This window comes from Chiloscyllium plagiosum, chromosome 29, assembly GCF_004010195.1.
Source record: "Chiloscyllium plagiosum isolate BGI_BamShark_2017 chromosome 29, ASM401019v2, whole genome shotgun sequence".
NCBI classification, from domain to species: Eukaryota; Metazoa; Chordata; class Chondrichthyes; order Orectolobiformes; family Hemiscylliidae; genus Chiloscyllium; species Chiloscyllium plagiosum.
In genome coordinates, this window is record NC_057738.1 from 17,700,820 (window position 1) to 17,713,904 (window position 13,085).

The 13,085-nt window shown below is 39.4% G+C and overlaps 1 long non-coding RNA gene across 1 annotated transcript in view; it reads right to left on the bottom strand.

Moving 5' to 3' along the window:
- Positions 1 to 743: 743 nt before the first annotated feature.
- The window catches only part of LOC122564286, a 26,970-nt gene continuing 14,628 nt past the window's right edge, over positions 744 to 13,085 (bottom strand). The window contains exon 3 of the long non-coding RNA XR_006315857.1: positions 744 to 1,662. This is a non-coding gene — a long non-coding RNA (uncharacterized LOC122564286). The remainder of the gene's footprint in view (positions 1,663 to 13,085) is intronic.

The following is a 13,085-nucleotide window of genomic DNA, read 5'->3' on the forward strand; positions in this document are numbered from 1 at the left end:
ACAAAATAAATTGGCTGAATAAGGAGCTGGGAAGGGGGCGGACTGCTCTTTTAGACTCCACATTAAAACCGTGGGCTCATGTCAACTCTCACTCTTGGCAACCCCTTCCTCCTTCTCTCTAAAGCCACCTGGCAATAATATCTGCAAATCCCAAAGTGTAAATATCCTTTACTAACCAGTTAGCTTGGTTTACCCTGCATGGGTCTGCAGCTCACGGGTCTGTTCAAAATGAGGTCTGAGGTGAATACTGTAAAGGTTGGATGTCAGGCCTACCAGTTCCTGCAAAGAGATCAGTCAAATTCCAGGCCATTGATGTCTCAGCTTCCTTTAAGGATATTCTGTTAATTATTGCAAATTCCAGATGTGCAATATGTATTAGTGTCAATGACGTGGTTTCCGACACAAGGAGAAGGAACAAAACGATGCAGTATTGTATGTAATAATCTTAGCGATCTTTCAGCACAAATAATTTGGCAAAATCATGTTATTCTTGGGATGATTGGAAGCAGTGCAATGCACAAACTGTTCTTGAGTATGTACTAAAGTCAACAGCTCTCAGTTACTGAATGTAACCCAGCGACTTGGCAGCATCCCGGAATGGAATTTAGAGTAAGTCAGGGACTCAAAAGTCATTCAGAAATTGTACAAAATCATGAAAAACGGCATTATTATTCTAACCCCAGGCCCACCAAATGAACCAAAGACTAAATATGGATTCATTTCTTTTAAAAAAAGCCTGAATGTGATTTGGAGTGTGTCACAGAGACTGAGCAGAGGGGAAAAAGCTGACTACTTGACTGTGACAGCACATTTGCTGAATTCACTCGTTTAAGTGGAGGGGCAAGCATCCTGTTTAGTTTTAAAAAGTACTGCCATGTAAAGAAAAAAAAACATCCTGTAATGCATCATATTGTGTTGACAGTTTGGAAGATAAAGGACTTTGGGGGAGTATGTCATCAGCTGTAATATATTACACAACTGCCCAGTCTGCGTTCACATGGGATTATGTGATATTTCTCCAGAAAGAAGCGACGTTATTCAAGTAATTTCCAACAATGCACTGTGTTAATGATTACTTCTGGGTTTTAGCAAATGCAAGAGGCAGCAAAAAAGATGCACAAAATCTATTCACAAATATAAAATGTGAGGAGTTAGTTTAAAAAGTAAAACCAGTACACAAGCAAAGAACTGTCTTGGAGAAATTCATTATATATGCATATCACTTGGCTGCAGTATGTATTAAATAGGCCAATACCCACTGAACATAACACCGTTCCCAGTCCTGCCTGCTGCGATTATCCTGATTGTAAATCCTAATGTGCCCCTTTACAATCTTACCACCCCCCCACCTCTTTGAGTTGCACTGACATCTCTGACTAACTCATACACACTGATACTTTTAAACTTAGGAGGTGGTGATAGACTGGGGATATTATACCAGGAGGGGCAAAAGTGTCAGCAGCACCACTGCCTTGATATACTTCCTTCCTCTTATTTCAAGATGATGTAGTTGCCTCTCTGAAGGAGAATGGGGGTGTAGCAGGCAGACTTGTTAATGCTGCTTCTGAGGCCTCAGGACTCTCATCCTCAGAGGTGTCAAGGAGATCCCTTTAAGAGGAGTTGCGTGTTTCACTGTAGAGGTACTGGAGATGCTGGTGGTACCTGCAAGAAATGAGAGAGAAGGTGTCACAGCCAGTGGTTAGAAATGGTGTGCAATGAATGAGACCGACAGTGGGGTCAATGTGAGAGATGCAGTGCAATGAAGAGTGCTATATCCTCGATTGGTCAGACATGATATCTCTCCATTCCTGTAGGAGCAATCCTGATCTTCTTCTCCTGCAAGAACCCCATTCTCCTACCGTACATGGTGGGAGCGTGATATTCAGCACCCCTCCACCCTTGGGTCTCTTTGCCCCGTTAGGGGCTGTCTTCACCTATAATTAGAGAAAGAGTGGACTTGAGTGAGATACAGCTGGTAGCATGGCTGTTAGTCCTGACGTAGGTGGATGAAAGGTGGTGAGATGTCCTGAGGCAGTAAGGAGGCCATGCATAGATAGTGGTGTGGAACATTATGGCTGGTGAAACTGAGTGAGGGAGTGAGAGTGGCAGAGCATGAGCCATGGTGGGTAGCGGAGATATCTAAGTGTGAGGTGGCAGACAGAAGAGTGTGGCATTTATTTTGGTACATGGACCTACATTTTGACAGCTGGCCATCCTCCTGACCGGGAAGATGGTACTGCTCTGGTTGGCGACTTTGGATCTGACCACCAAGTTCTGATGGCATGGCATCTTTTTCCTATCCTCCGGGAAGAGGACACCCTTCTCTGCACCATCCCCTTGACCAGGACCTTGGGGAGCCTGCCAGAGAGATGAGGCACCAACTTCCTCTTGGTCATGCTCAGAATCTGTCCACAACTGAGCAGAGCAGCTACAGAATGCCAGTACTCATCCAGATGCACAGTCACCTTTGGAGGTATGGATATCTGGTGAGTATTGAGTTATTCTGTAATGGGGCATGGTAAAGTGGGGCCAGTATCGGATGTAATAGATGTCATAGGAGTGGGTAGTTAGTTAACATAACTAGCTTAGTTAGGTACAATGAGAAAACCCACTAGACTTCAAGACCAATAAAGAAACTTGTGCATCTCGGACTTAGACAGTGAAGCCTACTACTTAACCCATTATTTCCACAGCGGTGCCACATGTAAAAGAATAGCTCTTAGACTTCAAATTGAGAAGGACTAGACAGTAGTGTCAAGCAAGGATTATCAAGTTAACTAATTGGATTTAAGAATTGAGAAACAGATATACAAAAAAGAGAGAGAAGAAAACCGAAAGGAGAAGGAAAATAGTTTTTAAAACGTGAAATTATAAGGATCTCTATCAAACAAAATGTCCAGAGAAAGGAATAAAATTGCACAGTTTATATTGTTTGATACCTGAGAAAGATTCTTAGACATTGTTTAAAGGGCAATTGCACTCTTAATTAATGGACACAAGTTCTGCAGTCAGATCAATGGGAAGCTATTGACCAACTGCAACAAATGTTAAAAAAAGTTGGGGGGCTGAGGTAAACACAATCAGTGAGTTATGCAGATTGGCAACTCATGGTATATCACTTATTCCCCTGAATTTGCTTGTCAACTGCACATTAATAGTGGTACTCATGAATTTGGAGGTGCCAGTGTTGGACTGGTGTGTACAAAGTTAAAAATCACACAACACCAGGTTATAGTCCAACAGGTTTATTTGGAAGCACTAGCTTGCGGAGGGCTGCTCCTTCATCAGGTGATTGTGGAGAATAAGATCATAAGACGCAGAATTTATAGCAAACACTTACAGACATGACACCAACCATTAAAGTTCATTTGAGAATGTAACTTTAAAAAAGTTCTGCGTTTACATATGAAAGAACTGAAACCAACATGTTCGTTCTAAAAGATGAGACTTAACAAACAATTATATATTTTTCAATATATAATTTCAGTTACATCACACTGTAAACTTTCGCTATAAATTCTGTGTCTCATGATCTTATACTCCACAATCACCTGATGAAGGAGCAGCACTCCGAAAGCTAGTGCTTCCAAATAAACCTGGTAGATGTCATCAACATACTGATAGTTTCCAGGACAATCTGGCTCATTAATTGCTGAGCCTCAGTTTTTGCAATCGAAATACTGTAATAAAAGTTTAAAAATTGGGTAAGGACTCCACATAAATACAGATTATATCTTGGTAAAACAAAATTCCAATGTAAGATTAACATTTGCAATCATAACAATTCTTGGGACTACCATGATAGTGATTCAAATAGTCTAAACAGTATATCGCTTGGCTTAAACAAATAAGGTTTGATTACATCAAACATGACGGTATATGCATGTGAGTCTCTGCTGTATTTATGCAAGTAGCATTGAAAGAATGGAAAATATTATTTTTCTATAACCTTTGGATATTGTGTGCAAATACTATTGTGATAAATAAACCGTCACAGACACGAATGGTTGAAAACCCGATACGTTGCAAACAGCTTTCTGCCCACAACAGGCGACCCAAGACTATATTTAAGGAACATTTGTATTCACATATTGATCAAGTGGTTTGTTTTACTTGTGAGTGACAATTGGCTCGCCAGCTGATTTCAGGGAAAAGCTCAAACCAGATAATGGCTGCCTTGAAATTAGGCAAACTCAGCGAGAATCCAAAAAACTGTCCGCTTGGTTAATGTGATCAAGATTACAATTAGCAACTGACTTATGATACAGCAGAGACATCTGGCAACACAGTCATACCAACATAAATCGCTTGTGGCAGTTTATCATTTATGCAGATTTCCACTCACTAAACGAAGACAGTAGCTAATAGTAATAGTTACAATTTGCTAATATTGCTAATACTGTCTGTAACACGGTTACAGTTAGATCTGACTGACTAGTCAGCCTGATTATGTGCCAGGTGCTCTTTCTCAAGGAGATTGGGCCTAATTCCTGATTTCATTCAAGGACTTTGTACAAGCTATGCTTTCTCTTGTTCTAAAACAGAGTTAACTCCATTTTGCTCTCTACAGATCTGCTAGACCTGCTGAGCATTTCCAGTATTTTCGGTTTTTGTTTCAGGCTTACACCTTTTTTTACAACTCTTTTTCTTTCCTTTTTTTCTTCCTCCTCTTTACCTTAGTCCTCATCTCCCTCTTTTGACATTCCCCATATTACAAAGGAATGTCACAATGCTGGTTGATCAGCTTCATGTCAGTCATTGTTTTGGGATTTTGTGAGCGTTTTCTTTCAACTGATGCCCTTCCTGGCATTCACCTCCCCACTTATTTGGGCTAAGCCTGCCACTGATGTATGCTGGCTCACCCGCACTATTTTCTGTGCCCTTCCATGCAGGTTTTTTCTTTGTTTTATTTGTTTTGAATATGTGTGCTCATGACATCAAGACATCAGCAATAGGGCCAGCATTTATCACCCATTCCTATGGTGGTGACCCTTCATGTGTTGTAAGGCATCACCAACATGCTAAATGGTGGCTAGTTCCAAAAGTTTAAACAAATAGCGATGAGGGAACACCATAGTCATCTACCATGTGTTGCAATACCAACCATAGGTGGCTTGTGGTGTGGGTAGAGTATTGCCTTCAATGCTCTTTTCTGTACTGAGTTACTGGACCTATGTCAGTAGCAGTGGTGGATGATAAACCACACAACAAGATGGACTATGATAGCAATTGGTGCATGTTCCATTGTCTAGTTAGACATAATGACATGACTATAATGAGCCAGGGATGACGTGTCTGTCTCCATTGTGATCTTATGCTAGACTGTTTTCTCCAGCTAAAGACTGGTGATATAGTTTCATTGAGTCAACTTATTCCAGCTTCAAAATTAACTCATAAGAACCATTATCTTATAGAACAATGTCTGATTTAGGATGTTGTGTGGCTTGTTGGGGAACATGAAGGTGATGAACCTGCTGTTTTCATTCTTTAGTGAATGGAAGTCAAATTGATGAGGTTTTGCTAAAGAAGTGTTAAAGTGAGCTGCTGGACTGACTCCTGTACAGAATACACAGGATGGCCACTGTACTGACCTAACTTACTGAGGATTGAGAAATCGCTGTGTAATATTTTTACTGCCACCAAACCTCTAACATGCAGTTTAGGGAAACATGTTATCAGAAGAATTAATTTTGTTATAACAAATGATAACTGGTCATGAAGAGTCATTTTAAAGTGTGATATGTTTGAATTAACTTTTGAACTGTAGAAATCTAAAACAAAAATCAGGTTTTGGATGTTTGAGAGGTGAAAAGGGAAGAGGTCTGCAGCTCTTATTTTCCTCAGATGTTCCCATAATATGTAAAATGCAGTCAGGCCAGTAAATGATAAAAAAGAATGCACTCGAGGAGCTTAGTGAATGACTTCCCGTTTATCTGCTCATAGAGAGGTGTTAATTGTTTTTAGAACTTTGGTGCATGGCCTTTTCCAGTAGTGTATCTGTTTTGGTGGTAACCATGGTAATGGATTTTGATAAACAACACACAACGTGTGAACCATTGGAATGAAACTTTTGGCAAAATGTGATTGGTGCACTAGACAAAGAGTAGCCACCTTTTGTATGCTGCTCAAAATTCTCTCCGATAACATCAAAATAATGCACAATGCAACTCACAGTTCACTCTCTCTTTAACCAGTTTTAGCCTCAAAGCTGAGGGCCTGCACCACTATTAGCAGAAATGTCTATGATGGGTAAGAATGGGCCGTTAATAGAATGAGCTAGGGTTACATAAAGGCTCACCAACACTGGGCATATCCTTCAATATGCTTCTATTTCCCTGGCCTATATTCTGTCACCATTGGTCACAAACAAATTCCATTCTCATGGTGTGTCACCTAACTCTACCAATTGGAAACCAACAGACTCATCATTATCTGATTGGATGATTCTTAAATATCAGTCAAATAGCCTCTTGTCCCATCCTGAAAACATTTAAAAAAGAGTCCAAAGAACAGTTTTTAAAGTTCAAATTTTAATACTATTGTGATTTTGCACCTGGATTTCTTACAGTATTGTTTTCGATGGCTGGTTCAGTGGTTAACACGACTGCCTCACGCTACCAGGACCTAGCTTCAATTCCAGTCTTGAGTGACTGTGTGGAACTTGCATATTGTCCCTGTGGCTGCATGGATTTCCTCCGGCTGCTCTGGTTTCCGCCCACAGTCTAAAGATGTGCAGGTTAGACGGATTGGTCACATTAAAACTTGCCCTGTAATGTTCAGGGATGTGCAGGTTATGTGGGTAAGCCATGGTAAAAAACGTCTTGTGGGGGTTTTGGGGATGGTGTGGGTCTATGCTGGATGCTCTTTAGAGGTTTGGTGTGAACTCATTGGACTCATCGTTGCCTTCCTAGCAATCCTATGATTCTATAAGCAGATTCTTGGAGATTAATATTTCATTTCCAAAGATGCGGAAGTACCGGTGTTGGACTGGGGTAGACAAAGTTAACAATCACACAACACCAAGTTATAGTCCAACAGGTTTATTTGGAAGTATGACCTTTCAGAGCGCTGCTCCTTCTTCAGATCGCCACCTGACGAAGGAACAATGCTCCGAAAGCTTGTATTTCCAAATGAACCTGTTGGACTATAATCTGGTGTTGTGTGATATTTAACTATCTCCAAAGATGGCAAGACAATTAGGAATTCTAGATCCCTATTATTGTTATGCACTGTTGTTCCTATGTACGTTGCATGATGGGGTGAAGGGAAACACATAAATAAGAAAGTACAGCATGACCCTTAGTCTCCAGTAGCAAGGAAAGTGCACATAAAAACAGGGGGAGACACAAAGAGACTGACCTACAGAATCAAAGGAATGGAAGAGTTTTGTAAAGTTCCAGACTTGCATAAGTAAAGACAGATGGCTGGAAAGATAGAAAAAGAGATATATTTAAAGACGGAAAGCATTTAGCTGATGGAGGAGACAGATGTTATATGGGAAGCAAAGATCAGACAGACATAAGAGATTAGTACAGAGGGAGAATGTGTGAATTACAGTAGAATTAGAGCCAGAATCAGATTCAAATTGAGACATACACAGGGTGAGAAATTGCGACACACAGTGAGAAAGAAAAGAACAGACAGTGATTAGCGCAGATCTCCACTTGGGTAAAACAAAAGTTTTCCTGAATTGTATGCATTGTTTTGAGGCTAACTGGGACACTGCTGAAGTCAGGCAGGCATCCAAGTTTCCATGGGTATGGGAAAGCAGACATTCAGGAGGTGACTGACAGACTGCCCCATGCAAGATAGGTGGCCTCCCACTAACTCTGCAAGCTCCAGAGGAACTGTTATTGAAGGGCAAGTGATATTCTGACATAACCATGGAATACAAATTCTCAGGAGGGTGTGACAATGGGCAGGCACTGTTTTGCAATGGTGGAGGGGTGGAGGGTGTGGACAGCTTAGGGGAGAAATTATATTGCAATAAACTGCCTCTGAGAATGCACAGAATCCTGAAGAAAATGTCCACCACTTAATCTTTTTAAATATTAGTGTGCAGATGTGTTCACATGATATTGTAGCTGGCGATGTTAATAGAAATTCTTATTTTCTCTCGATTAACACTGCTGCTAACAATTGAATAAAGGAACAAATTATATGGATATGTATTCTATTCATCTAGTCCAATTTTAGACTAAAAGGTCTTATCATAAAAAAGTAAACATGTTATCTATTCTGCTTTTCCTTTTATCTGTTATCTTGGAACATAAAAGGGGCCTCATACATCTTATTTTAAAATACAAAGAGCCATGTTTCTGAGTCACTGATAAAATGTAACAGGGATTTGTTTGTCTTCCCAGTCTCCTGACAAGACGGTGCTAGCCCCACTGAATAGGATTATGTACAAAAGCAGTCATAACAGGTCAACATGATGCATATCACACTGCTGGCCCACACATTTCAGAGTTAAGTGTTTAGTTCCTCACCAAACCGTTGTGTCAGCAAAATGCAAGAGCACAGGATTGGGGTAAAAACTCAGTTCACCATTGTTCATATAAATATTTCACACGTCTGTTCCAATCTTTTGGACTCATTAATACCTATAGTAAAATGATACAGACAGGAATTAGTGATTACATGTCAAATCTGCCTTGAGAAAATATATCTGACTATTCTTGTGAGCAACATCTTGTTGTATCTGTCCTTATCTCAGCCCCAATCATCTGTAAAGAATTGTCCAGGACAGACAGCACAACAGATTTTATAACTTGTTAGTTATAGACTGAGCCAAAAGTCATAGCAATGTCAAAGAATAAGCTAGATTTGTTTAATATTACATTCCATGACACTGCAAACCTGTTGCTATAAATTCTGTGTTGTATGATTCTGCTCCACAACCACCGAATGAAGAAGCAGCGCTTCGAAAGCTAGTGCCTCCAATTAACCCCGTTGGACTGTAACCTGGTGTTGTGTGATTTTTAATTCAAAGAATTTCAGCAGTGAATTAAATAATAAAATCTTCTGTTAAACAGAAATTGAAATATCAATAAATGTGATTGATGTTATGTTAGCAAATTATTGCCAATTGTGAGCATTCAGAAAACATGTTTATAATTCTATGGCCTGAGCAAATTGCCCACAATAATCAGGATTTGTGTTTATGGTTAATCAATTGGTGTTGTAGAACTTGAGCACTACTGAAGACAGACAGATTTTGTTGAACTTTTGTGCTCTGTACTCATCAAAACAATTTGCATTAACAGAGCAAAGGGAAGACTCATTCTATATTGTGTGAAAGACAATACTGATTGTTTAGCAAATGGACTCTCATTGAGAAAGGTGTTGGCATAGAGAAAGTACCAGCTAATAATGACTGACAGTGCCAAGTTATCTTTAAATTTTAAAGCAGGCAGATTGATTGATGGCTCAAGGCAGTGCTCTGAGAAACAAACCACAGTATGTGAACATTTTCTTTCTGTCTGCAAAGATCAGGATCCTGTGTGTAAATATTTGTAGCTTCTAGTACATACACGTTTGCCACTGTGCAAGCCCGACTGACAATCCTGAATTGGCTATTGGTATAATTCTTCACACATTCAGGATTATTTAGCAGATGTTGCCTGATCACGGAATTACAAATAACGTGGCAGAACATGTCGTCAATTTTGCAAGTGTGGGCTGATTGAGTAAAAACAACATCTTGCTTGTTACAAGGAACTGGAGGAATATGTTGTTTGATGTGATCTTGCAGACCTTTGGTATGTATAACTTACAAACCTGGACTCACAACAGCAAGGAAATTCATATAACATGTGATTCATTGGTGTGATAGGCAGAACCCTATTATGTTTGGCTTGACAGTAGTATTCTGTCATGGGGAACACCACTCATGTTATTGCATAATAGCAGCATGAAATAGCCATCTTTATCTGACACCTGACACTCAAACTTTGAAATGTCTCTTGGGTTATCTGACATAGATTTAGATCTGTTCAGGGCCAAAGCTGATGGTTTTAGGTCTGATCTCAAATTTGTGTGATATACAGAGAGACATAAGATGATCAAGTAGCCATTCTCACAGGCTGGCTTTTCTGTACCCAATTTCAGCATCTAGTTTGCAAATAATGATTTAGACCCTATTTACAAGATTGTTGATAAAACTATCATTTATAGCGGCTGGAACTACAAAACTCCCAATGTACATATTGATCAGTAGAGATAGGTTTGTGACAGACAGTGCTGGAGAAACTCTCATTGATCTCTCAACTACAGCATCAAGGAAAGCAGATTATTTGACTGGTCCATTTCAAAGCTGAATTTGAGCATAAATGGGGTTCTTTAAGAGATATGAGGAAATACTTAAATGTAACTGTGGATTAACTACACATCAACTACACATCAGAAATATGCAGGGGTTGAAGATTAAATGTCAGTCCATTGAAGACATATTTCTCCTGGAATCCAAGAAAGACTGATGTGGGAGCTGGGCCTGGTGGAGATTCCATGGCAATAATATCTATTTGAACATGCCTAGTGTCATTAAACTGAATGAGTTGCTGAGGTCATAAGTTTAATGCATACTAATTCATATAATTGTTGTGGGTCTAGATTCCCACGATATAGTTTTGCAGTGCTAATGTCAATGACTCCCTTGAGAGTATATTGGTGAATAGGCAAGTAATATCATTACATCCCTTTAGCATTTCTTGAGCAGCCTGTGCACACATAGACATACGTATATACACTCCACACTGTGTTCCAGTTCAGCCATATAGCTGACTGCCATTTTCCACCTTACTTTTAGGGCAATGCTTTGGTTATTCAGTATTGACATTCCTGATTTAACTTTTAAACAAAGTTTGAGATTTAACTATCAATTATCATGACCTAAAAACAATGCAAATCAACAAATTAACATAAGACCATAAGACATAGGAGTAGAAGTAAGGCCATTTGGCCCATCGAGTCCACTCTGCCATTCAATCATGGCTGAAGGGCATTTCAACTCCACTTACCCGCATTCTCCCCGTAACCCTTAATTCCTTGTGACATCAACATTACTTAGGGCAGTTGAATTTGAATTAGTTTTATATTCACATGTGTTCATATGAGTACAGTGAAAAGTTTATAAGTCACCACTTAAGGCGCTATCTTAAGTACCTAGGTAAAAATTCTTGACTACAAATTCTTAGGAAAAAAATCACAAAAGTAAATAAAAAGTCCAGCGTTACAGAAATTCAAAAGTACAAAATCATAGTAATAAATCAGAAGAATAAAGAAATGAAAAGTTCAGAAAAACAGTGCTTTCATCATATAACAAAGAACAAAAATAAATTTAAAAGAATTAAGTCTCCTTGGCAATGCCTCTACCAATTACAATGTACTTGCCAACCAATCAACACTATCCTCTTATACAGTATAATTGTCATTTTCCCTTTACCAATTCTTGCAAATTGTCCTGATTAGAGCAAAGTGAAAAGCTTTTGACAAACTGTGTCTTTCTTTTAGCAATAATTGTGTTAATTTAACAGCTTCCACAAGTTTTGGATGTCTCAAAGTACTTTACAGCTAATGAAATACTTTTAAAGTGTAATCTGTGTTTCAATGTAGAAAATACAGCCACAGATTTGCATGGAGCTCAAATCCACAAATAGCAATGTGATAATGACCAGATAATCAGTTTTATGATTTTGATTAAAGGAAAAACATTGCCCAAGAAACCAGGAATAGAAGCCCTTCTCTGCTTTGAAAAAGCTGTTTACTTTCATCTGTTATGGTCTCAGTTGATATTGGATAATATTGAACATAGTATAAAGCTGAATATTGGATAGGTTAGGTTCCAAAGTAAAACCTGGCTTGATGCAAATTTTACATTTGAATCTTATTTACTGTGCTGGTCAATCACTGAATGTATTTACAAGAGGCAGCCAATTTGCTTTTAACAGAGGAACATTAAAGTTAATTACACGCAAAAGTCAATTGCAAGAACTATTTAAAATGTCTTATTACAAATGTCAGAAATACTGATTCAACGCTTAAACCATTGTAGTAATATTACAGATACCCAAACCTCAGTGAAGGGTCTCAGAGTCTTTTGTTCACTTGGCATTGCTGTAATTGTTGTTTTATTATCAAATTTCTGCAATGAATCAATATTATTTCTTTAGTTAATGCTTCTTCCTGAGACTCTTAAATAACATGCCAACATAATTCACTTATTTCTTTACTTTGGTTCCCTAAACTCCTCTTACATAACTTTCTGTTTTAGGACATTTTGTTTTTCTGACATTAGCTCAGAAGACTATAATATATAGGAGCAGAAATAGGGCATTGAGTCTGCTCACCATTCAATGAGCTCATCGTTGATCTAATAATCCTCAACATCACTTCCCAGCCTTTTTGCAGTTACACTTGAATCCCTTACTTATTAAAAATCTATCTTAGCCTTGATGGGGGAGATACTAAATGAATATTTTGCATCAGTATTTAATGTGGAAAAGGATATGGAAGATATAGACTGTAGGGAAATAGATGGTGCTACCTTGCAAAATGTCCAGATTACAGAGGAGGAAGTGCTGGATGCCTTGAAATGGTTAAAGGTGGATAAATCCCAGGACCTGATCAGGTGTACCTGAGAACTCTGTGGGAAGCTAGAGAAGTGATTGCTGGGCCTCTTGCTGAGATATTTGTATCATCGATAGTCACAGGTGAGGTGCCGGAAGACTGGAGGTTGGCAAACGTTGGGCCACTGTTTAAGAAGGGTGGTAAGGGTGGCCTCCTCTATATTGGGGAGACAGGCCGCCTACTTGCGGAACATTTCAGAGAACACCTCTGGGACACCAGGACTAACCAACCTAACCACCCCGTAGCCCAACACTTTAACTCCCCCTACCACTCCACCAAGGACATGCAGGTCCTTGGACTCCTCCATCGCCAGACCATGGCAACACGATGGTTGGAGGAAGAGCGCCTTATCTTCTGCCTGGGAACCCTCCAACCACAAGGGATGAACTCAGATTTCTCCAGTTTCCTCATTTCCCCTCCCCCCACCTTGTCTCAATCAAATCCCTCGAACTCAGCAC